Source organism: Pleurodeles waltl, chromosome 12 (genome assembly GCF_031143425.1).
Source record: "Pleurodeles waltl isolate 20211129_DDA chromosome 12, aPleWal1.hap1.20221129, whole genome shotgun sequence".
NCBI lineage: Eukaryota > Metazoa > Chordata > Amphibia > Caudata > Salamandridae > Pleurodeles > Pleurodeles waltl.
The window spans coordinates 694,617,269-694,643,850 of NC_090451.1; the positions used below are offsets into that span (position 1 = coordinate 694,617,269).

The following is a 26,582-nucleotide window of genomic DNA, read 5'->3' on the forward strand; positions in this document are numbered from 1 at the left end:
CAAGACACAGTACAAACAATATCTTAGGCAAGATATAAAAACCAGTACAACATTAGTATAATAGGTTTTTAAAAATGAACTCTTCGAGAACCTACCATATTGTTTATTAAAACGACAGTACCGACATGAAGGTCAGGCCCCAGGCAAACGCTTGCTGTGTTTGCTCATTAAGAGACGTTTTATGATTAAACAACATCTAAATATTTGTAAGAGGTGACATTTACCAGTTTTCCACCGTTTATACTCTTATGCAACTGGGGAACATTTTCTCCCTATTTGCATTACTCAAGTCTTGCTAGTATTAATGACCACCCTGTTTGTTGTGCAAGAACTATACAAGGCTGACTGCTGCCTCTACAGTGCTACAAGTAGCATTACCAGGTCCTCTACATCATGCGTATTGCACATGGACATTTATAGCGCTGAGAGGTTTGAGACAAAACAATCTCTTGTATCTGTGGTCTGCTCTCAAAAGCCTTGTGAGCAAGGCCACTGGAATTATGCAGCAGGGGAATACTAATTATGTGACAAAGTTGAGTAAATTACACATTTTTGATAACATAACTTCATTATTGTGTAGTTTTTAAACATAGTAATACTGCCTGGGCAAAGATTTACCTCATCATTAATAGTAATGCAAAAAAGCCACAAATGTGCATAATTCCAGTGGCTTTGCATATAGGTGATGCATGGTATATGGATGGCGCCAGTACAAAGTTCTTTCATTGGCATAAAGTTAGTATATCTTGTTATAAGAGTTGCAGTATGCGGTGTGGGCACCAATAGCACACTTTGAAAAGAACTGAGTCAACTTCTCGGGTGATTTAGGCTTGGCTGGGGTGGTACACCATAAAAGCACTTGTCTATTTAATGCAGATGGCTCTTTAGCATGTTGATCATGGTTTGAAATGGGTTATTTGACCGTGAAACACCCAGGGGCTTATTTACAAGCCCCTAGTGCCACCGGTGCGTCACTTTCAGCGACGCTCCGGAGGCGTGGGCTCTTTTCCACATTTACAAGGTGGAGCCAAACCACTTTGCATTGCTTAACGCCGCCTTGCAGATATGGGCCCCTCCCCAAAGCAGTTTACTGCGGCAGAGTGCGTGCATTAGGTGTTGCTTTGGGCATGCCACAGCAACACCCATTGCATTTTGTTACTGCCCCAGATTTACGAGAAATCGTAAACCTGAGGCAGTGCCAAAAACTAATGCCACCCCAGGGTGGCATTAGAGTGGTGCAATGAGGAGAAAAACTTTTATTTATCCTCGTTTTTGCTTTTCCTATGTTTGCAGCATTCTGCAGCACATACATAAAGAGCAAAACACCATTACTGGTTGTTTAGATGCAGGAAGGTGTCCCTTCCTGCACATAAACAATCATTCCCTGCAATGTGGTCACCCTTGCGCTATGGTGGAAGAGTGCCTGCGTTGGCGGTAGGCAGCTAATTTTAGCACCGTCGCAGGGGGAGAGGACAGAAATGCAGCATATCTTGTAGATATGGTGCATTTCTGCCCTTTCCTGGTGACGCAGGGTGAGGCAGCAGCAAGACACTTGCTCTGGCGCCCTGCACCATGGGGCTTGTAAATAAGCCCCCAGTTCTTAATTTGTAAAAAAAAAAAAAAAAACAACAACAACAAAAAGTAAGTTCCAGGGCTCATTGGTCTACTGCAGCTGACACAACTGCACCCCGTCACGTGCTGCTTAATTCCATGTGTTTTTTTTTTTTTTTTTTTTTTTTTTAGTTCTGGGCATTGTAGGCTTGTTTATGTCAGTATAAAACAGGACTACAAGTCCCAGAAGTCAAAGGAAATAAAGTGAACTGAAGCAGCACATCACGCATGGACATGGAAATATTGGCAGCTACGCAACTGACGTCATTTTAAACTGCACGTTTAAGGTCAAGTTTTGTCATTTAAAAAAAAGAATCTAAAACTGTGGCTTTTTCCTCTTAGACCTCTAAATTGTATTCTCTACATTTCTTCAGTGCTTTAGACTGCTCTCTCTCAGAGCTCTGGCACCTCCGAGTATAGCACGCTATAAAAATGCTTCTAATTTCAAATGCTTTCCAATTTAAGATATATTAACTAGCTTTATGCTCCACTTATGAACGGTTCTTTAAAAAAACAACACACACACAGCGGAAATACTGGCACAAATTAAGCACTGGAAACACCACTGAACAAAAGAGCTCTCAGCTGGTCATACTCGCGACCTGGAATTCGATCAAGTATAGATCCCCATCACTTTGAAAGATCTCCAGCCATCACTGGACTGGCCAGTAGGTGGCATCTTACCTCGCCTTGTGCAAGCACCGGTTCTCACAAGATTAGACATATGACAGAAAGAGTCGCCTAAAAATCATCCTTTTGATGCCGAAACAAAGCAGTAACCTCCTTCAGCCACTCCCATTCCAAAGACTAGGCAAATCGAACATTTGGGCCACTAGTCAGCCATGATGGAACGGGCTCTGTTGAGGTGAACTGCCTAGGGTGTCCACCTGGCATTGAGGGAAATTCTGGGCAGGACTGTAAAATATTCCGGACAAAGGGTCAAAATTGAGGACAAAAATTCAGGATAAAGGGTCAAAATTGAGGACAAAAATTCAGGATAAAGGGTCAAAATTGAGGACAAAACTTCAGGATAAAGAGTCAAAATTCAGGACAAAAATTCAAGAACAAAGGTGAGTTTTACAGAAACAGGAGAGAGAGGCCATGCCTCACTATGTTGTCAGTGCATTTATTTACTCTTTTTTTACATAGCACGCATTATTCAGTGTGGTCTTTTGGGGATTGCCTCCTGGTATGTTGCATTCAGGTGTCACATTACATCCTTGTTCAGTAGTAAATTAATGCCCCTCGGCACTGTGTGAAGGCCATAACCCCTACCCAAATCTACCAAATCTTTCTTAAAGAGAAAGTAACACAATTTTGATTATGTTTCTGAACATTTTAAAACCCCTGGCAAACAGTTTGGGAAACATTAAAATAATTAACCTTATGCTAGTTTAAACAAATTGAACAAAAAACTCTGGCTTTCCCCAACCGCCCATGGACTTTCACCATAAAAAAAAAGGCAGGGCAGATGGTTTGGGCTACAGTCTCACACCTAATGCCAGGATGTGAGGTACCCACAACTTGTCTGTAGTTAGTCTCACAGCACTAGAGTGTATGTCTGGGACTCTACATTTATCTCAGAAATGGGAGCCCGGACTACCAATCAAAGATAATAAAAGAGGAGGATGAAATCGAGATCAAATGGGAGATCCACAGCAAGATATTCAAAGGGTTGTTGCTAAGAACTGGATAAATAAGGAAGAGAAGAACAAGGTGGGACAATTCCTAGAATCAAACAAGATGGGTCCACCAAGACTATCAGAAGGTATTGGGTACCTGGGGAGTTGTCTCTCAACACAGGAGATAAACAGAAGAGGCACTGTCAAGTGGTTGAACAAGCAACACCCATCCACCTTGGCAAACTCTTCTGGTGCAATGGTCCGCTGTTCATGCTTGCGAAGGGTGAGCAGGGGCCAGACCCCCGTAAGGTTGTGCAAGGCATAATTTTTAAATGTAATTAGTGTTTCATGGAGGAGGTATTGCAATTATTCATAAATCCCAGTATCATTGTTACTGTACCCCAGACCCACTTCAGGACTGCGAAAGCATGGCTTTCTGCCTGAAATTTACCCCCAATGACAGTTTAACAGGAGTTCTCGTGTATCGTCCCCCAGGCTCACTTTACAACTTTCACTCCCTACTCCCTCCGCTAGCAGCAGAATACGTAATGTCATCCTCCAACTTTACGATTCTTGGAGATTTCAACATGCACTTTGATAATATCAATGACGGCACCACTAGGGAGCTAGTCGGAAGCCTGGCTGCGATTCAACTGGAGCAACTAATCCAGTCTCCTACCCATGACAAAGGCCACCTGCTTGACCCTGTCTTCACTAATTGCCCCAACCTTTCGGTCGGCACCATCAAACATCTTCCCTGGACCGACCACTTTCTTATCCCCCTTGACTGGAAGATCCACAAATTCACTCCTCCCATTCCTACACCACGTAAAATTAGGAAATGGTCTAAGCTTCCATTGGTACAATGGTCAAATCTATTATCTGACACAAAGCCGTCTCTATCCCAAGACCCCATACTTGACAATAGCAAAGTCCACAAATGGATCGAGGACTCCATCGATTCCATTCTCCCCATGAGGAGAACCATGCTAAAAAGAGCACGAGCAACCGCTCCGTGGTATTCAGACAAGCTTAGGAAGAAAAAACAGCAGTGTAGACAATTTGAAAGAAAATGGCGCATGGGATACGACCCCGTCGAAAAAATCAGGTATAGAGAAGCCATTAGGACCTATAAACTGGAAATCAATATAGCCCAATCCATCTACTTTAGAGAGAAGATTATGTCCGCCAAGTCCAAACCAAAAGAAATCTATCAAATAGTTAAGAGCCTTTCCAAGATCTCCGCTCCGGCCGCTCCAGCCGAAAACCCCACAGATAGATGCAACGAGTTAGCTGAATTTTTTTACCAAAAAATAAATAAAATCTATTCTTCATTCTCAACCCCTGTACCTGAACCCATAGCCACTGAACCTTGTTCCCCTACGCTGAATGTATCCCCGCGCAAGCAATGCTAAAGAAATTCCCATTAATGGACTCAGACTCACTTCAATCCCTGGCCTCACAAATAAAGTCTGGCTCCCCCCGTGACCCTGTACCCCCCCGTATGATGAACATGGTTAGCCAAGTCATTTCCCCCACTATTTTGGAATTCCTCGACGGCTCTATATTAAAGGGCATAGTGCCCCCAACCTGGAAACATGAGACCGCTGGCTGGGGTTGTCCGCCAATATGGTATTAAAATCATTTCTTATGCGGACGACACCCAGCTGGTGGTCTCCCTGGCACAGAAGAACAGCAGGTCCCCTCGGGACAATCTGGCGGCCTGCATGGAAGAGGTGAGGAAATGGATGACAGCATCCTCATTAAAATTAAACGGGGATAAAACCGAGGTCATGCTCCTCGGCCCCTCCACCCTCACTGACTTCGACCGGCTATGGCCCCCTAGTTTAGGCCCACCACCTACTCCGCAGGAGAATATAAAAAGCCTGGGAGTGTGGCTTGACAACTCACTCACTCTGAACACCCAGGCCACTAAAACTTCAGCAACTTGTTTCGGCATCATCCGGATGCTGAAGAAAAGTTTGCCTCTCCTACCTTTCGAAGCCCAACAGGTGGTTATTCAGGGCCTCATCCAGTCCCGGATAGACTTCAACAACGCTCTCTATCTGGGATCCCCTGAATTTGTGCTGCAAAAACTACAGCGAATCCAAAACTGTGCTGCACGTACGCTACTTAAGATACCGAGAAGAGAATCTGCCAAAACGGGAATTCGATCACTCCATTGGCTCCCGGTGAGGGATAGAATAAAATACAAAGCCCTATGCATATTCCATCAAGCATTTCACAGAGCAAACCCAGAGATCAATCATTCTCTTCTCACTCCCTATCTCCCCGGGAAAATGCTGCGCTCATCCAACGCATTTTTAGCCACCGTACCTAGAATTAAGAGGTCAAGAGCAGGAGGCAGGGCATTCACCCTCAACGCCGCCAAATTATGGAATTCACTTCCCCTATCCCTTAGATCCAATCCCATCCTCCCTTCCTTCCGCAAGGAATTAAAAACTTTCCTGTTCAGGAGCTAATTCCCCATTGACTCCCTCAGTGAACCGTTTTTTTCTACTTAGCGCTTGGACGCCTTAGGGCAGCAGTCGCGCTTTATAAATCCCCTTTCATTTCATTCATTTCATTTCATTTCATTTCATTTCATTTCTTTAACGTATGGCACTGTTCTCCCCTTTATATACAATTAGATCTCAGATTGAACTGGGAACCAGTTACCTTTTGATACCTAGTGATTAATATCTACCATTCTCCCACTGATTTGCAAGATGGAAATCTCGGCAGAGCGTCACGGTCCCTCCAAGCCCAGTTGATTTTTGGTCTTCTGTTCTGCTTTCTGTAGTGGGGCACATGGCACTAGTGAAGATGGTGTGCTACCCCATTGACAGTTTTATTTTGCAAACCTTCCCCTGCTCGTCCTTCATTCCTTCTTCAGACATGTCACACATCTGATTTGGTTGCTGCGGCACTGTCAGGTAGCTCTTTCCACTCTAAAGCTACCCGTGACTGCAGGTGGATGAGGTCTTCTGGACTTAGAATGCTATTATTCTGCTGCACAGTTCCAATGGGTGGCTCATTGGATTCCTGCCCACCTCCCTGCATGAGATGGGGTTTATCTGTAAAGACTTTTAAGGAGAGCTTATGCACTGCTCTTTGTTTCCTACTGACCATTTTACGGATCACCATCTGGGGGTATTATGACAGCTTTCTCTTGCCTTGCTAGAACCTGTAAACTCACCAACACGAAGAAACCCTATGCTCCTGCACTATCTTTGCTAAGCCTTCCCACTCGCACGGGACCGCTGTGCTCAGAGCCACTCCATCAGTGGTATGCTGCAGGTATCTTAAGATTGGGGGATTTGTTTCTGGACGGCGAGCTACTAAATTTCCAAACCTTTGTGGCAGACTACCATCTTGACCCCGGTCAACTCCTTACTTACAACCACCTTAAATAATCATTAAATGCTCTATTTCATGTCTGCCACCTAGCACTAACCCTACATGAGGTGTGCCAGAAGCTCTACACCATAGGAACTGGTGGCAAACTGATAGAATGGGTGTACAGACCTTTACTGCCACATGGAAACCACTCCAGGTCTTCTCGTCATTCTACCTGGGTGATGATGTGGCCAAACCTCTGCAAGATATGGACTGGACTAAAATACTGGACTTTCCCCACAAAGTATCCCATGGCTGTCACTTCAAGTACATTCATAATGCTTCCTTGTGAATGCATTCCGCCCGTTGCTTGCCATTTGTCTGGTGGTTTGTATCTCACATTTTGTTGCTTTCAATTTGCTGGCTTTATTTATTTTAGGCTATGCAGCTTGAGTTCGTCCCTTCCCTTGCCGAAACCTTGTTTACAGTATCCTTCCGAGTGCTTCCTTTCTGTAAACAGAACAGGCCTGTAAATCTTGTTCTTATATCATCACATTTGCTGTGCATTCAAAGAACAAAGTCAAATGTCAGGCTCTGTCTTTGGTGGGAACTTAGTGTTTACTTTTCTTTCTCTGACTTCAAAGTGAGAGGACTTATGCGACAATCTTGCTGGATACTGGGGTTAGGAAAGACTTTTCTCTATCACATGACAACATTTAAATAAACTTCAGAATATATCAGAATTAGGAGTACAAATGAAGCACATTTTTGTTAATTCTGAACTCTGCTGGAAGCAAATACCTTTATATGATTAAAACAAATCATTGCATTTGGTGATGCAAATTCCACACATCATTGTCCGTGCACAGTATAGTTTGATTTGAAAAACTGTGGCCCATATTTATACTTTTTGACGCTAAACTGCGCTAACGCAGTTTAGCGTCAAAAAATTTTGCGCCGTCTAACGCCATTCTGAAGCGCCATGCGGGCGCCGTATTTATGGAATGGCGTTAGACGGCGCAATCAGACCGGCGCTGCCTGGTGTGCGTGGAAAAAAACCACGTAGACCAGGCAGCGCCGGCGTTGGGAAAAAATGACGTTAGGGCGTCTTAAAATGGCGCAAGTCAGGTTGACGCTAAAAAATCGTCTTAACCCGATTTGCGCCATTTTTTCGACGCCCAGACACCATTTCATGACTCCTGTCTTAGTAAAGACAGGAGTCATGCCCCCTTGCCCAATGGCCATGCCCAGGGGACTTGTGTCCCCTGGGCATGGTCATTGGGCATAGTGGCATGTAGGGGGGCACAAATAAGGCCCCCCTATGCCACAAAAAAAATAAAAAAATAAAAAAAATTATACTTACCTGAACTTACCTGTACTTCACTGGGATGGGTCCCTCCATCCTTGGGTGTCCTCCTGGGGTGGGCAGGGGTGGCAGGGGATGTCCCTGGGGGCAGGGGAGGGCACCTGTGGGCTCATTCTGAGCCCACAGATCCCTTAACGCCTACCCTGACCCAGGCGTTAAATTCAGGCGCAAATGCGGGTTTTTTTGACCCGCCACCTCCCGGGCGTGATTTTTGCCCGGGAGTATAAATACGACGCATTTGCGTCGCCGTCATTTTTTTAGACGGGAACGCCTTCCTTGCATCTCATTAACGCAAGGAAGGCGTTCACGCAAAAAAATGACGCTCTTTCTTCATACTTTGGCGCTAGACGCGTCTAACGCCAAAGTATAAATATGGCGTTAGTTTTGCGCCGAATTTGCGTCGAAAAAAACGACGCAAATTCGGCGCAAACGGAGTATAAATACGGGCCTGTATATCTGTGCAAATGTAATGGTCATTTCAATCAAAAATGTGTTGTCTATAATGGCAGTGTGTTAGCACACCATGCATACTCCACTCTGCTCTGCACCACTCCACACCACTGCACCCTACTCTGTATCACTCCACTTTACGCCACTCAATGCCACTGCACTGCACTCTTCTCCATTCTGAACCACTCCACATTATGCCAATGCACTCTATGCTACTTCACGATATGCATCTCTACTCTACTCTGTACCACTCTACTCTATGCCAATGCACTTTACGCCTCTCTACACCAATACGCTCTGCTCCTCTGCACACTATACCACTCCAGTCTAGGCAACACCAATCTAGTCCGCACAACTCCACTCTACGCCACTCTGCAACACTGCACTGCACGCCATTTCACTCTAAGCTAATACACTCTATGCTAGTGCACTTTACTCTGTAACACTGAACTCTATGCCCCTGCACTCTACATCAGTACACTGTAAGTCACTCTAATCTACTCTGCACCTCTGCACTCTATGCCACAGCACTCTACACCACTTTACTCTGTGTCAACACACTCTATGCCACTCTATGCAGCTCCACTCTACCCTGCGCCTCTCCACTCTATGCAACTGCATTCTACTCTGAAACAATCTATTCTACACCACTGCACTCTATGCCACTCTGACCACTGCACTCTAGTTCAATGCACCCTACACCACTGCACACTGACAGTCTACTCTGCAACACTGCACTGGTGCACCACTATACTCTACACCATTCTGCTCTGTACTACTACACTCTGCACCAATACACTATTCCACTGCACTCCATGCCACTCTACTCTGTCCCATGCCACTCTATTCCACTGCACTCTACTCCAGTGCACTCAAAACAACTGCACTGTATGCCACTGCCCTTTACTCTGCACCACTGAACTCTATGCCACTGTTCTCTGTACCACTCTACACCACTGCACTGACACTCTACTCTGCAACACTGCTCTCTAAACCACTCTACTCTGTACTACTGCATTCTGTGCCACTGCACTCTATGCCACTGCACTCTAGGCACTATACTCTTCACCACTCTACAATACTCCACTATCCACCACTCTACGCTACTGCATTCAATGCCATATGAGTCTACTCTGCACTCTGTGACACTGCACCTCTCTGCATTACTGCACTCTCAGCCACTCTATTATATGCCACTGGAATCCACTGCACTCTATGCTACTCTATCCCATGCAACTCTATGCCACTGCACTCTGCGCCAATGCAATCTAAACAACTGCACTGTACGCCACTGCCCTCTACTCTGCACCACTATACTCTACGCCACTGCTCTCTGTGCCACTCTTCTCCACTCTACATCACTGCACTGACACTGTACTCTGCAACATTGCATTCTCCGCCACTGTACTGTACACCAATCTACTCTGTTCTACCACATTCTATGCCACTGCACTCTATGCCACTCTACTCTGCATCACTCCACTCTACGTGACTGCACTCTATATCACTATACTCTACTTTGAACTGCACCACTCTACACTACGTCACTGCACTCTCTGCCACGCGAGTCTACTCTGCACTCTATGCCACTGCACCACTCTACATTACTGCACTCCCTGCCACTGTGTTGTATGCCACTCTACTCCACTGCACTCTATGGCACTCTGCTCTGTCCCACGCCATGCCACTGCACTCTAAACCACTTCATTCTATGCCAATGCCCTCCAAACAACTGCACTGTACCCTACTGTACTCTGCACCACTGGGCTCTACGCTACTGCTCCTATGCCACTCTACTTGACTTCATACCACTATCCCACTAACTTTTAGTCATGCTGAACAGGAGCCACTCTGGTGTATAACATGGCTAAAACACATTAACAAAGCCAATAACTCTTCCGTAGACGAGACCTATTGACTTTGCCAATGTTTGTTAGTACTATGAGCTACTGAGGTCCCAGAAAGAACTGTGAATGTGTAAGTCGTTATTTTAAACATGCATTCAATGCTTCGTCAGGGGTAGTAAGTGCTATATAAATACAATTACATCATAATATAGGTTGCTACCAAATGCGCAAATACATTTCGGTTAAATAAAAAAAAAAGCTTCTCAAATACAGATTTGAATAATTTACAGTTCATACCTAGTACTAACATTTTTTATAACACTCCAATAAAACCATACACTCCACAGCTCACCTTGGAACACCCTTACAGTACCTCCATTAATATATTTGCCATCAGGAAGCTTCAAGTGACTCCTTTGGTTAAAGTCAATGCAGGTTTTCAAGCCCCTTCGCATTTGCAGATTTGTGCAAAGGCCGGCCCCGTAGGGGGCATAAAGGGCCGGCACCTTAACGGCTGCCTTGGCCTGGAAGGGACCGGACAAACCGGTTTGGGAGGCGCGCACCAAAAGGTTGGAGGTGCCACATCCCTCCCCCCCCCCCCCCCCCCCCCCCGGCAAAGGTGGGGAGGTGAGGGACACTAAAGGGGCCAATGGGCGAGTTTGGTATGGTTCAAACTCTCCAATGGCCTCGCACCAAAACACAACATGGGGGCTGGGGGAGTCCATTTAAACTGCGCGGGTCACAGCTGCTGGCAGTTCGTGACCGGGACGACGCGCTTGGACACCATCTAACCAGTTGCGCACATTTGCATGTCTTTAGGGAAGGAGACACCCTGGTAAGAAGGTCTGTTTCTTAACTGTCTGCCCCGCCCTCCCTCAGAGCAGAGCCTTTCCATGCAGCTGGGGAAACGAATCTGCCCATAATTTCGCCCTGCCCTCCTTTCTCCTTTAGGTGAAGGGCTAAAATTAGGGACAAATGCTGTCAGTTAAGCCTTTCATGGGCAGGGCAAAATAACGGGCAGTCCGTGAAATTTACAGATGGGTGGTAACCCTAGAATGGTACGCAGTTTTCAGGCAGGCTGACGTGAGCTACTTTGGTCCTTTTGACAACCCACATAACTGTTTTTACGTGGGAAAATTGGTGCTGGATCTTCCATGCACCACGCCCTTGCCTCTGTGTTTCCAGCTTCCCTCATACACGGCGCAGAAGTTGGTCCCTCCTCAGGAAAAGATAGCTGTTGTGCATTTCATAAGCTTAATCAAGTGTGTTATTTACAATATTTACTTTTTAAATCGCTAAAGTAAACTGTGGGTGGGGACAACGAAAATAAAGTAATTTTGTCTTAAAAATCCCGAGTCTTTTGGCATGTTTGAACAATATCTAAATATAAAGGCGTATCTCGTCATGATGTGCTGCACGCATTTGGGGGCATATTTATACTCCGTTTGCGCCGGAATTGCGTCGGTTTTTTTGACGCAATTTTGACGCAAAACTAACTCCATATTTATACTTTGGCGTTAGCGCCAAAGTCCATGGAGTTAGCGTCATTTTTTAGCGTGGACACATACTTTGCGTTAATTATATGCAAGGTAGGCGTTCCCGTCTAAAAAATCGACTCCGAGGCATGTGCGTCGGATTTATACTCCCGGGCAAAAATCACGCCCGGGAGTGGGCGGGTCAAAAAAAATGACGTACGGCCGCTTTTGCGCCGTTTTTTAGCGCCTGCAAAAGGCAGGCGTTGAGGGACCTGTGGGCTCTGAAGGAGCCCAGAGGTGCCCTCCCATGCCCCCAGGGACACCCCCTGTCACCCTTGCCCACCCCAAGAGGACACCCAAGGATGGAGGGACCCATCCCAGGGACATTAAGGTAAGTTCAGGTAAGTGTTTTTTTTTCATTTTTTTTTTGTGGCATAGGGGGGCCTGATTTGTGCCCCCCTACATGCCACTATGCCCAATGACCATGCCCAGGGGACATAAGTCCCCTGGGCACGGCCATTGGGCAAGGGGGCATGACTCCTGTCTTTGCTAAGACAGGAGTCATTTCTATGGGGGTTGGGAGTCGAAAAAAATGGCGCAAATCGGGTTGAGGCGAAAAAATTGCCTCAACCTGACTTGCCCCATTTCTTGACGCCCAAGCTCCATTTTCCCCTACGCCGGCGCTGCCTGGTGTACGTCGTTTGGTTAACGCACACCAGACGGCGCCGGCAGCTAACGCCGGCTAACGTCATACAATAAATACGGCGCCCGCATGGCGCTTCAGAATGGCGTTAGCCGGCGCTAATTTTTTTGACGCAAAACTGCGTTAGCGCAGTTTTGCGTCAAAAAGTATAAATATGGGCCTTGACATCTGCAAAAGCTATAGGCCTTTCAAGGGAGGAGCACATCGCCGAGGCGTCTGTGGTGTGAAGGTCAGGGGTGTAGACCAAGAGTGGACACTGGCTTCTGGGAAACTGGATTGAGCATGGGGCAAAGGTAAAAAATTACACCCTTCGCGCCTCTGCGTTCTGATAACACGCCCACTTCCTACAACAAAGTCATTGGGTGGGGGTATCCGGCAACCTTGAGCAGGCGGATTTGCTGAAAAATTTATTAATCTCATTCCTGTTGAGCTGGCGTAGTGTTTACATCAAGTGGGACTAAGCATGTGACGTACTCTGCCTTCCGCCCGACCAAACTGTTTGCCAGTGGGCAAACCCTTGGTGTATGGTACCACAATATCAAGTTTTAAATATTCCACTACAAAAATGTATCTATAATATGGTCTACCAAAATATTGTGAAGGTAAGCATATACAGGTAAATGTAGATGTTATATGCTTAATTCCATAGACACATACCTCTGTGATTTATATGTCGGGTCCTTACACAGTCCACAACATACATGTTCTGAAGGTCATCTCACACTGCAGTCAAGGAAGCTATTACTCTGCTGTTTTGTTCTCCAAGGTTTCATGTGACACTTGCAAATGAGACCCTGTTAAATCTGTTTTCTTAATTGACCACACGGCAGCCTGAATAACCGACCCCCAGAAGGGGTCTTCACGTCCATAGGCGCCCACCTATCTGGAGAGTAACAGCTCTATTATTGTCCATAAGGCCATCTAAAGAATGTACCGGGGGCGGTTACCACACTTCCCTCAGACCAATGGATTCATTTTCCCTCATCTTTCAAGTTCTTGTGGTCTCCTCACCCAGCTGTTCCCTGCAGGGGCCTTGAGCTCCAGTTCTGGTCCCCTCCTTCCATGGCCCTTGCACCTACCCTGTTGGATTTTCCATTTCACCAGTTCCAAATGGTTTGAACATCATCCTAGTACTTGCAGAGAAGTTCACATTTGATTATAGTTGTCTCCTAGATCTGTGTTTTGGTGTTTGATGATGTCTGTTACTTTTCGAGGGTGTGATCATGTAACTCGCTTTCAATAGTTTTTTATTTTTTTTAACCCCTGGCCACTTTAGTCCTTTGTTTGAAAACACAAGGGCTTCAGCTAACTCAAGTTGAAATCACTAGTTGGAACTTTATAGAACAACGTTTTTCTGACATGATTCATTGATTATTTTATTTGTAATAATGCGCTGCGGACACTACCATGTAACTTCATGGCGCATGAGAGAAACAACAACTTCATAACCAAGGGGAAGAATAGTGACTTTCCTTAGTTTGTGCCAGGCCTTAGGTATATGCTCTGGGGCTCATATTAATCATTTTTTCATGCAGCGCAACGCAGCAACCCACCCTGCTGCGCTGTGTGGAAGGGCAGCATGCGCCATATCTAACATTATACAGCACATTCCTGTTCTTCCCTAAATCTGGTGCAGGCACCATTGCGTCAGGGCGCCTTTGGTGCAGGCAGGGTTGTTCTTGTGAGGGAAGGGACACTTCGCTGCACAGAAACCCAATACTGGGAGTGCTTTAAACAGGCTGCACATTCACAAGCTGCTGATGGGGATTCTCAAAGGCGGCTTGGCTTGAGTGGGGTGAAGGATGCACTTGAGCTGCAGATAGTTCTGAGCCGCATCTGGGAGATACCACTTTGCCACCCTGCCAGGGGCTACCTAGAAGCGACAAGAGTGGGTAGATGGACCTGGCAAGACGAGTTGGCTGAGATGAAACAGGAACAACCATCGGGAATCAATGGGTTTCTGGTGCAGCTGGAGTTGGAAGAAATCCTCGCCCAACGACCCCTTGGCTATTGCTTTCTCCAGGATGGGGAGACGGGGGTCCTTGCACCCCAGATGCATCCCTCTTGGTCCTCTCCTGTGCACTGTTGCCACATAATCCGTGCAGGGTTTTCATTTGAGCTTGACACGGGCCCCGTTTGCTTTCACTTTACCCTTGTGAGGGCACAGTGATGCGAGAACCTTCATTAACCCTTCGTCTGCTGCACTCTCACCTCACTGAGGTGAGAATCTACGGGCTGTTGGGCGCATCCGTGAACTGCTATTGCTGCTGGGTGCCTTTTACAGCGTAAATACCCATTATGGGTGTGTGCAGTTGCAATGTATTTGTGCAAGGTGTGTCTAAAACTTTGCAACTTCGCACAGTTTGCCACGTTTTTAATTTGGGAACTGCGTGTGAAAATCGTAACTTTTGCTGCAATTGATGGCCTTTGATTCTTTTTCTAATATTAGAAAAGTGTGCAGAGGGCTCCACAGTGTAATCGGCAGAGTTAGGGCCCGCACGCATTTTCAGTATGGAAAGGTGACATCAGGCGACGGTGAATGCAAAATCAACAATCATTTGCAATGCACTAGGGTCTCGCATTTGTCGGAGTTACAGAAATGGTGGAAGAGAAATCAGGGTGTCAGGCTTAAAGGGTAACCTGGCCACTTAGGGTGAGTTTAGTAACACAGAAGGATGATGGATGGAGTGCTAAAACTTTTCCATGTGAACATGGGACTCAAGCTAGTCTGGCTGATGAGGGGCAATACCCAAAAACTGGTCCCAGGATGCTTGTCTCCGGTTCGGGGAAGACCTGGCCTGGCAGTTCGGGCTGGACTGTTCCTATGGGGAGCAGGGTCAAGACTGATTTGCATATGGCTGGTTCCTATCTGGGATGGCACAGTGAGCAAAATAACAATAGCTTAAACCCAGATCAGAGACTGGGGTGAATGTTGAAAAGTTTGAGCACTCCCTTCATCATTCTTTTGTGTTTCTAAAGTCGCCCTAAGTAGCCAGGGTATGCCAAGACGTAGGTCCCTTGCTCACTGCGCCACTAGATTCTAGCTATCCTGGCTGAAGAGGGGTGATACCCCAAAACCACTCCCAGGATGCTTTTTTCCAGTCCAGGGAGGACTTGGCCTGGCAGTTCGGGCTAGCCTGGTCCCTTGGGGAGCAGGGTCAAGACTGATTTGTAAATGGCTGGGTCCAAACTGGAGTGGTATGGTGAGCAACAGAACAATGGATTTAACCCAGATCTGTGACTGGGGGTGAATGCTTGAAAGGTTTCGGCACTCTGTCCATCATCCTTTTGTGTTACTCGCCTCATCACCTTGTCCCACAGACTGGTCAAAGTTGTACTTGTGTTGAAAAAGCAATTTCATGCGTATTTGTCTCTGGTAAGAGAGCTCTTTGAAATATTGTACACATTGCCGAAATCTGCTGGAGACCAGAAGATCACAGGTGGGATCCTGGTGTGTCCATTCAGCTGTTCATCCTTCTTAGTTTCATAAAAGCAGTGCCATCGATCTAGGTGATCAAACACACAATGTTATGTAATTTTGTTATTCTTTTAGGTGCCAGGGCGACAATCATAGGAGAAACAGGGTTAAACATCAACGTAGTCTGAGAAGGAACTTATCTGGGTGTAGGGTGTGGAAGGAGGAAGCCACATCCAGCCTGCAGCCTTTCCAGGGAACAGTCAATAATGACTGCAGATAAGGATCTCTATGTACAGGTCAGATAAAGGGCCTCTCCCAATCAAAACTAAAGCTCCTGGGGCTGGCAAACAAGCACTAAACTTCATCCTTATTAAAGTAATGAAGGCAGGCGGGATAACAGCTGATTTACTGCTAGTAAGATTTATAGGTTTACAGATGAAACTACCTACCTTGGAAACACACGAAACTAAAACATGGAAAGTTTGATATATATGATATAAATATAACATTCCGACTTATAATCATTGAACAAAATAAAAACACCTAAAAGATAAAATTGTTAAAACACATTCAACACAAAAAATATATACTAAATAAGTAAATCAAAATAAATGTGAAAACAAATAATAATACAAAATGAGCTAAAAACAAAATAAATAAATGTAAAATAACTACACATCCCTCCATGCTACGCAAAAAACACAAAGCCCACAAATAACCTAATTTGTTTTTGAAGATCTATATCACTAATCAATAAAATAAATACAATAATAAAAATATATAATAAATATAAAATAGATCTCACAAGGCTTATTATTTAATACACTTAAGAATGATCAATCAGTTAATTTAATAATACATTAACATTACAAGGTATACCTAAAAATGTGTTAACAAATATATATCTATTAACAATACTAACATCAAAACGTACTGTAATAACTAATATATATTAAACTAATAACAAATTGATTTTTAATTCAACTATATTAAAGTAAACAATATTCTTTATAACAACATTACATACATAAAAATCATAATTCTTGCCTTCTATAGTCTGTTCCTCGATATTTTTGTAGTGACTATATTATTGCCATGATCTTCATTTTACACACTATTTCTGAGTCAATATTTTTGCCATTCACTTGCTAAAAAACAAATCAAATATCAAATATCTGGACCCATTAACTACATCAAATGTATTTTCCTGTCTATCCCTCAAGACCAGGATAATGCACTTAGGAACCACTGGCCGGAATTACACCAAAGTTACCAGGAAGCTCTTTCTTGGTGCGCAGATTGTGCTTTTTGTGATTTGGCATAAATCCATTCAGATATGTAGGGACACGGATCCTCTGTGGATCTAACAGTCCCATTGGTGATAACTGATTGACTGTCAACACTTCAACCAGGAAGTGTTGGCAGTCATTTTGGGACTGGCTTCAGCTGTGCTCATTGAACAGTCACTCATACTGACAACCAATACCACTGCAACGTAATGAGGCACCTGGTTAGGATGTCAGCACGTCCAGGACCACAGGTCATAGGTACAACAGCTGTGATTGTTCCCAATTCACCCCAGTTGGAAAATTTCATAGCAGTGCTGGTGTTTGCTCCTCGCCCGGTGGACAAAGGTGTTCTGGTCAGAACACGCAACATCACAGCAACTCAATAAACAGGAGGGCACAAGATCCCCATCATTGTTGAGAATCTTTGATCATATCTTCTTATGGGCACAGGACAAGATCTTCAATTTACATGGAAAATTGAATATCAGAGCACACAGGCTGAGCAGCCAGATTCCTTCCTCACTGGAGTTGTGTCTGAGCAATTAGGCATTTGCCAGGATTTGTCAATGGTGGGGTTTATCAAAGGTGGATATGTTTGCATCAACCAAGATCACCCTGCTTCCTCTATTCTGTTCAAGAGTGACAGAGGGGAAGGCTCAGTGGATGGCCTTTCTTGCCCTTGGCCAGAGAGATCTATGCATTTCTGCCACTCCCTCTTCTTCTTAAGGCTCTGATCAGGTTGAGGTGAAAGAGATCTATAGTGATCTTTATAGCACCATCATGACCCCGTGTGCTTGGTTCCATCTGATAATGACAACAATGATTAGTGAGGGGTTTCATCTTCCTGTAATCTCATCTCCCCTAGAGTTTCCCTGTCCTCGGCTTGACGGCCTGGAGGTTGACAGGGCAACCGGGCTGATAGAGAAACGGGTCTCAGAGTGTGTGGCTTCCTTAATTTATGATTCCAGCAGGGCTTGCATGCTTTTTTCGCATGAGAGCATTGGACTTTGTTCCAAAGATGATGCAAGCCAAAACACTTAGGCCCATATTTATACTTTTTTAGCGCCGCGTTTTGACGCAAAAACGGCGCAAACCTACAAAATACAATTGTATTTTGCAAGTTTGCGCCGCTTTTGCGTAAAAAAAATGACGCAAATGCGGTGCTAAATAAGTATAAATATGGGCTTTAATTCTGCAATCTGTTAAGCTGGTTAAGGTGTAGGATATTCTTCAGGAAGGGTTTTCTTTAGGGTTGAAGGTTTCGACCCTTAAAACTCAATGGGCAGCCAGTAGGGCTTTCAGAACCTCAAGGGGTAATGTTCAGGGCAATGCAAATATAATTCAGAGGTTATTTAAGGGGTTCCTTAACCAGGGGCCTGTGTCTAGATCAGTCTATTCTTCTTGGATCTCTCTTTGCTCCTGGATGTTTTGAAGTTATCTCCGTTAGAACCTCTTGAGAAGGCTGAGCTAATGAGGCTTACTTTCAAAGCATTCTTTCTAGTAGCTAATCCTTCAGGAAGAAGGTTGGGGAGTTGAGCTCTGTCTGTAAGGCATCGCTTCTTTGTGGTGTTTGAGGACAAGGTAGTACTTCGTCCTGGCCTTTTTTTTGTACTCAAAGTAAATGTGGTCTTTCGTAGGGAAAATCAAGTCATTATCCCAGTTTTTCATCTCAATCCTAGCCCGATTGAGCAAGTGAAATTGCACACTTTAGTTGAGAAGCGGTTTTAGAGTTCAGGTAGCTAGGGTCTTTACTGTTTGTGAATTTCGGACCAGCCTGGAAGGATCTAAAACTTCCATTCAAACGCTGAATAGGTGAGTCCATTCCTTAAGAACCTTTGGCATATAAGGAGGAAGGGGGGCCTTGTCCAGCCTGTGTGGAGGGTAGGTCCACCAGAGTTATGTCTAGCTCATTTGCAGAGTCGCAGAGAATGTCATTGACTTAAATCTGCAGGACTGCAGCATGGGCTGCGCCTTCTACTTTTGTCAGGCTTCATAGGGTAATGCCAAAAATTGACTTTGAGAAGGTTTTGGGGTCAAAGGTACTTTGATCTGTGAGGCAATAGAAGGTCCAATTCAAAATAAATAAAAATTAGTAATCTTGGTCTGTGTCACTGTTTGCTACAGCTCATTAGAACATTGGAAACAATGGAGTGCTGCAGGCTTTTACTGGCAGGTAAAAGCCCACAGCGCCAATATTCCAATGTTCGCTTTGTTCACAGCAACAGCTTTGAACAAAGCCTCACGGAGCCCGAGGGGATTTTAATCCCCTCAGGCTCCGTGAGCAATTTGTTTTATTTAATAGAACGTTCTAAGGCTATATTAGAACACTGGAATGTTGGGAGCCACATTGGAGACAATGGAGGGGCTCCGTGCTTCTAATGGATGGTAAAAGCCCGAGGTCCAACATTCCAATGTTTGTCTCAGTGCTATAGCAGTGCACATAGGCCTCACGGAGCCGCAGGGGATTTTAACTCCTTCGGGCTCCATTAGGCCTTCGTTTTAACAATTTGAACATTCTGCCCTCTGGGGCGGAATGTTCTTATAGTCTATTAGCCCTCTGTAGCCGGCTACACCGTCCATTAAAGGCCCGCTCAAGCGTTAAAGGCCCCCACCTTCAGCTCATACCTTCAACCCTGGAGCGGTCCTCTAATAGCCGTTATGGCCCGCTACGGCAGGCTACAAGGCTATAGCATATAATCCATCGCAACAAAAACGCACCAAGGAGGTAATGTTTCATTACTTATCAGTAATTGCATTAATCCAAATATGTTTTCACCCATATTAATTAACCCATTCCTCCCTCTCTGTTGTGACCAGGCCAGCTATATTTTTAGGGGGCTTGGGGCAACTAAAAGAGGTGAGGGTGGGATGGGCTCTGGTAGTTTTTCAATTGAATAGTGTATGTCTGTGAGGCGTGGTAGCCTCAATATGTAATTAACAAAGGCCAAAACTTACTTGGAGTATGGCAATTACCGGCATGTAATTGAAGAAATATGATAAATTTAAGTGTGTCTAGAAACATCAGCATGTGATAAAGCGCCCAGACTAGTTCTACCAGCTTCAACAATGAGCCTGTAGAATTACTGAGCCGTCTTTGTGTCAACCTTTTCTTTCATCAGGAGAAGTTTGAGCCCTTGAAAAATAACGCCAGGGTGAGGAGACTGCAAACAAATAGAGCTGTGTCAACAGCTGGTGAACCCCGCTTTGTTCTGCAAAAACATGTGGATTTCGCAAGCACAAGTCCTTTCTGAGAAGGCAGTGGGAGGGCCTGGTTTTTACATCAAGACTGGCGTCCTAAGCCACAAGGTGCCATTGGCTAGTGGCGGAAGAGGTAAGGAGTTAGTTAATCTGTGGAGCCTGCAGACGAGAGGGTGAGAGCAGAGGAGAGGCAAGATTCAGGAAGTGTGCTGGAGGAAAATCACCCAGAAAATCAGCAAACATAATAATTTTGGTGAGAGTGGAATACTTGCGGTAAATGTGTAGTTTGAGTGGTAATTCCTAACACATGGGGCGAACCCAGAGAATTATTTTTCTTTAATGGGGTCAGCCTCTGAGGAAGGTCAATCTTTCTAGGTATTCTATTAAAAGACTGGACTATTTTATGAGTCGCCTTTCGGAATTTATGGCCTTTTAGCAAATGTATGTGTAAAATTATGCTTTAAAATGCACTATTTAACTCCATATTTATTGAACTTTTCTCGTGGGGGTGGGGGACCCTGAACCCTCTTAGAAGATATCTTGGCTTGCCGGAATTTAGGGAAAGTGTTCAGACCCCTTGCCCCTTTTGAGCAGATGTGATAGTGAACAGAGAGGGCAGAGGGGCAGGTTCAGATATTTTCCAATAAAATTAACAGCATGTAAAGTGGCGTAGAGTCGTGTAGCGTGGAGTGGCGTAGAGTGTCATGGAATGGCACAGAGTGGAGTGGCATAGAATGGAGTGTTCTAGAGTATCTTAGTGTGTCATGAAGGGTTGTAGCGCAGAGTGTCATAGATTTGAGTGTTGTGGAGTGTTGTAAGGTCTCATGGAGTAGAGTGAAGTGGAGTAGAGTTTTTTTTCTAGAGTGGAGTGATGTAGAGTGGAGTGATGTAGTGTGGCACAGGGGGTGTAGAGTGGAGGGGCAAAGAGTGGAGGAACAGAGTGAAGTAGAGTGTCATAATGTTGTGGTATGGACTAAAGCAGAGTGGTTTAGAGTGGAGTAGCATAGAGTGGTGTAGAGTTGAGTAGGGTGGAATGGAGTAGAGTGCCGTAGAGCGGAGGAGAGTCTTGTACAGGGGAGTAGAGTTTGGAGTTGTAAAGAGTGTCATGGAGTCGAGTGGCGTAGAGCAGCACTCATCCAATAAATTGGTGTGAGTGTGTGTGTGTGTGTATGCGTGTGTTTGTATGCCAGCTCATGGGATGAAAGGAGCAGCAGGTTACATTTTGTAAATATAGGTATGCCCTGCTCTCTGCCCCAGTACAATGCATATTTAGGTAGACTAGCCCTTGATTTTTACCCAAGAAAACAACTCACTTCCCTGGATAAAGTTGTCTGATTCGGATTCGGCTGATGTTGTGGGCTGCTATGTTTGTCCACAATGAAGTCTGCTTGTAACCAAGCGCTCCATAAATTACACGGTGTGATCAAGTGTATTGAGGGAGTGGAAAGGATTTGAGAACAACTTGGAGATGTGCATTTGTTTTTTTGAAGACGCCTCTTGAAATAAGCTGTTCCCCTTGCCATATAATCCTGTGGCACTATCAGATGCGTGCGCAAATAGGTGCACACCTCTCATCACTCGTTCCGCCTTAATGACTCTAGATAACCTCGGGCCGATCGCATGTCCTCATGATAGCGACAATACATTTGGATGTCTGAAACATCAACTTACGATGGTACTTTCTGTGCCTACCATGGTGATCATGGGTAATGGGGAATCAGGATTTGATTTTGAGAGGGAGCCTGAGAAACGGCAACCATATCCAAGGAAGGCAGCAGGCTCGCAAATTACACACTCACGACTTGGGAAAGTAGTGACGAAAAATATCAATACAAGACTCTTTTGAGGCCCTGTAATTGGAACGAGTACAGTTTAAATCCTTTAACGAGGATCCATTGGAGGGCAAGTCTGGTGCCAGCAGCCGCAGTAATTCCAGCTCCAATAGCGTATATTAAAGTTGCTGCAGTTAAAAAGCTCGTAGTTGGATCTTGGGATCGAGCTGGCGGTCCACCGCGAGGCGAGCTACCGCCTGTCCCACCCCTGCCTCTCGGCGCCCCCTTGATGCTCTTAACTGAGTGTCCTGGGGGTCAGAAGCGTTTCCTTTGAGAAATCACTCCTACTGTCACAAGTGCATGTGAAAACGTGACTACCTCAGCTTACCCTTTCTGTCCTTTACTACTGGCATATGCAAAGTTGAATTTATGCAGTTCACCTTTGCCAGATTGTCTAGAATCACTATCAGAAGCATGTGTAAATGGGTGAAAAGAAGCACCTCACACCCACATTTCCTGCATCAGTTTCAAGTGTAAATACCTGAGGGCAAGCAGCTCAGTTTACATAAGCATTTGTAAGTAGAAGAACTTTACTGTCTGGTACCACTGTCACTAGTGTGTGCAAACAGGTGAAGAGAGGCGCCTCGCCCCACTGTCCTGTAGCACTATCATATGCATGTGTACAGAGGCAAACAGAAGCAGCTCACCTTACCGCTCTGTATTACTGGTTTAAGTAGGAGTTGCAATTCAATCTCATTAACGTTACATATAAATGTTTTGAAAAGAGTGTTTAAAAATGTGGGCAGAAGCATCTCACACTAACATATCCTATATCGCAATGACAAGTGTGTACATAGGTGAAAACATGCATCCCACACTTGCATGTCATGAATCGCAGTGATAAGTGTGCGTACATAGATGAACACACGCAGCTCACACTTACATGCCATGTATCGCAGTGACAAGTGCGTGTACATATGTGAACACAAGCATCTCACACTTACATGTCCTGTATCGAGGGATAAGTGGGTGTACATAGGTGAACACACGCATCCCACACTTACATGTCGCAGTGACGAGTGTGTGTACATAGGTGAATACAAGCATTTCACACTTACATGCCATGCATCGCAGTGACAAGTGCGTGTACATATGTGAACACAAGCATCTCACACTTACATGCCATGTATCGCAGTGACAAGTGCGTGTGTAAATAAGTGAAAACTAGTTTCCCACACTTGTTTGCTTTATCGCACCATCTCACATTTACCTATCAAGTGTCCCAGCCACAAGTGTGTGTAAATAGGTGGACAGAAGCAGTTCACTTTTTGTTTATAATCTCTGACAAGAGTTTAAAATCACCTCACACTTACATGTTTCGTATCACAGTGACATGTATGTGTGTAAATAAGTGATCACAGGCATCTTACACGTACCTGTCCTCTATCACAGTCACAAATGTGTGCAGACAAGGGAACACAGGCAGCTCACGTCACCTTCCCGCCCTGTATCACTGTCATGTTGCTGAAGTTTACAAGGAAAGCATCCTTGATTCTGATAAAATACAGCTTAAACCTGTTTCATGTCATAAATGACACCTGAATCAAATACATAGTTTAAATGAACTTGTTTGCAAATATTTTCAAAAGTGTGTTCAACTTCATTGAATTCAATAATAGTTGTGATTTCATCTCATTAATGGTAGATCACTCCTTTCATTTTATAATCCACTCAAAAAATGTATGTTTACGTTTCTTGTGCTTTTGTTGCGCACACTGTATTAATGTGGTTCTTTTGGGAGCTGGAGCATGCAATGATACACGTAACTATAGCGCATAGATGGCGGGTGCAGTGCCTAGAACCGGCCTCCTCAGAGTAGGTTACACAGGTGAAGGCTGGAAAGAAGGTGTAGATGAAATTAAATAACAGAACAGTTATCCACAGAAGGGGCTTTTTGACCAGTCGTGGACACCAAAATGATGCAGTCATGGATAACCAAATAATGGCAAGATTGACTAAATTATGTGGCAAGAAAATGCAAATTATGCGGCATAATGTGGCACGGCCTGAGACAGTATTACTGTATTTTTCTAATTTTAATACATATTACTAGAGGCTGAGCAAAAATGTCACAGTATTGTCGCCAGTTTAACGTGAATACAGAACCCGACAACTAAAGGGGCCAGTTAACCTTCCTAAAACCTGCCTCTGCACTACGCCGCCTTACTGCGGCACTTTTTATCAGTAACTTTTGATCCCGCTGAGCTATTTTTCTTTAAATCTTCAAATTATGCGGCAGACGTGCGATAATGTGGCAAGTGCGGCGCGGTTACAATAATTAGTGAGCAGAAAATGCTGTGGCTGCAGAGCCGCATAATTCCACTGGCCGGGTGTACGGTGAAAGAAGCTGGCCTCAAGTGAGGCGTAGAACTGAAACTGCGCTTTTCACTGTATTGAAAGTTGGTGTAATTACTTCTCCCGGGAGAGACTTGTGTGCGGTGCGCACTGCAGAAATGCCACCCAAGCGTCCCTCTCCCACATTTAAAGCATCGTATGCAGAGCATCAGAGGGGGGCCGCCTTTTATCACTGACAGCATTTCATCTATGAACGTGCATCTTGTTAGACGTGTGATATCCTCCTCCGGTTTTATAAACATCTATTTCAGTCTATTTACATGCACTTGTCGATATATTAGCTATGGACAGTACACGTGTGGTCAGGGTACCTTAGTTTCTTCTGCCTGCTTTACGTAAAGAGTGTCACAATTTCAGAGGACACGAAATAAATCCAAACCAGACCCCTCACCTGAGACTCCTCCGGGTCGGTGTGTCAGACATCTCCTCGGAGAGGGCTCTGCTCAGATCTTCTACACCCCTCGAGCTCTTCTGTGTGTTAGTGTCTCATCGTGGATACAGACATCCGAGGGGTCGTGGCCACATCTGTGGGTGTAAGATCTCTGCTGCAGGGGTGACACACTGAATAATCCTGAGACCTTAACCTTAAGGGGCAGGCACCCAAGGCGCTCCAGACCTCTACTGCAAGGGTGGGACGCAAAATAACCCTAGGATGTGAAGCTTAAGGGGCAGACACCCAGGAGAAGAGACCTCAGCTGACAAGACACCTCTGTCTGAAACCTCAGCTGTAGAGGTCAGACTCTCGTGGAACCCAAGACCTCAGCCTAGGTGTCAGACATCCCACGAGCTCGAGTCTTCAGCTGTAGTGCTCCCAAGGGGTATAGAGATAGACACCCAAAGAGCCTGATGCTTCAGAGGCAGGGAGTCAGACACCCAGAGAGCCCAGACCTCAGTCTTAAAGGTCAGGCACAGGTGGAGCCCGAGACCTCAGCCCTAGGTGTCAGGCACTCCGCGAGCTCGAGCCGTCATCTGCAGCGCTGACACCGAAAGTGGACTAGGAGGTCAGACTCCGTCAGCCACCGTGCCCAGCGCTGCTCTCCGACTCCCTGAGAGGCAGCCGCCTTTATGCGCTCGGCGCTGGTCCCCTCCGCACAGCCTCGGTGACCTTGGACCCGCGCCAGGGCGGCGAGAAGTGCGCCCTGCACGCGGGTATGAGGGGGAGAGATGGAGGGAGAAGAGGAGGGGCAGAGGGGAGAAGGAAAGAGGGGGGAGGGGCAAAGGAGGGAGAGGTAAAATAAAGAAGAGGAGGGACGTGGATGTGAAAAGAAAGAGGGAGAAGATGGTCGGGGAGAGGTGAAACAAACTGGAGAGGAGAGCGGTAAGACGGGGAAAGAAAAGGGAAAAAGAGAGGAGAGAAGAGACAGAGGAAATAGAGAAAGGAGGGCAGACGAGGGCCTTGCCCAGCGTACCTTTTACCTCTCGGTTTCTGTTTCCAGACTCTGGAGAGGTCACCACAGGCTGGGCAGAGTCTAGTCGGCTGTTCATGCGCCGACGCTCCTCCTCTTGGCGCTATTCTAGGACTCCTAGACACACACGGCTATTAAAATATTTAGATTTTCCACTACAACTCGGCCTGCTCATATTAAGGCAATGATTTTTATCTCCGTCTCCCCACCGTGCCCTGCCAAGCTTTAGAGAGGGCAACGGGGGTGGGGTGGGGGGGGAGAGGGGTGTTCTGCAAAATCATCCTGGGTCTGTGCCCACCTCTGGTACTACGGCGCCGTATTACAGGTACTCTAGGCAGTTGCCTTACAGCGCCTCCACAAACTCCCGCAAGAGGGCGCCAGAGCGCGACGCTTGAGGTAAAACGGCCCGATAAGGCGAGCACTCAAGCGACAATGCACCATTTTGCCTGGGACTCCAGAAGTGGTACCAGACAGCGAGGCTGCTCTGAACGCCCCCCATTTGCCCACAGTTCAGGGAGGGCATTCAAAACTCTGTGTCGCCCCCATGCCTTCCAATGGCTTAATCCTCAATTTCTGGCCCTGAAGTGCCACCCCATCGTGGCTGCTGTGGTCCTGGCACTAGCTCTAACTGCGGCAGTGCCCAGGTGGCGGGTTCCTGTCGTTCTCGACAC

The 26,582-nt window shown here is 45.7% G+C and overlaps 1 protein-coding gene across 1 annotated transcript in view; it reads right to left on the reverse strand.

Moving 5' to 3' along the window:
* LOC138267819 (cysteinyl leukotriene receptor 2-like) overlaps window positions 1–25,542 on the reverse strand; it is a 61,642-nt gene extending 36,100 nt beyond the window's left edge. Inside the window, exon 1 of the mRNA XM_069217035.1 lies at window positions 24,897–25,542. The gene's annotated coding sequence lies outside the window, so the exon portion shown is untranslated. The remainder of the gene's footprint in view (window positions 1–24,896) is intronic.
* Window positions 25,543–26,582: the final 1,040 nt, after the last annotated feature.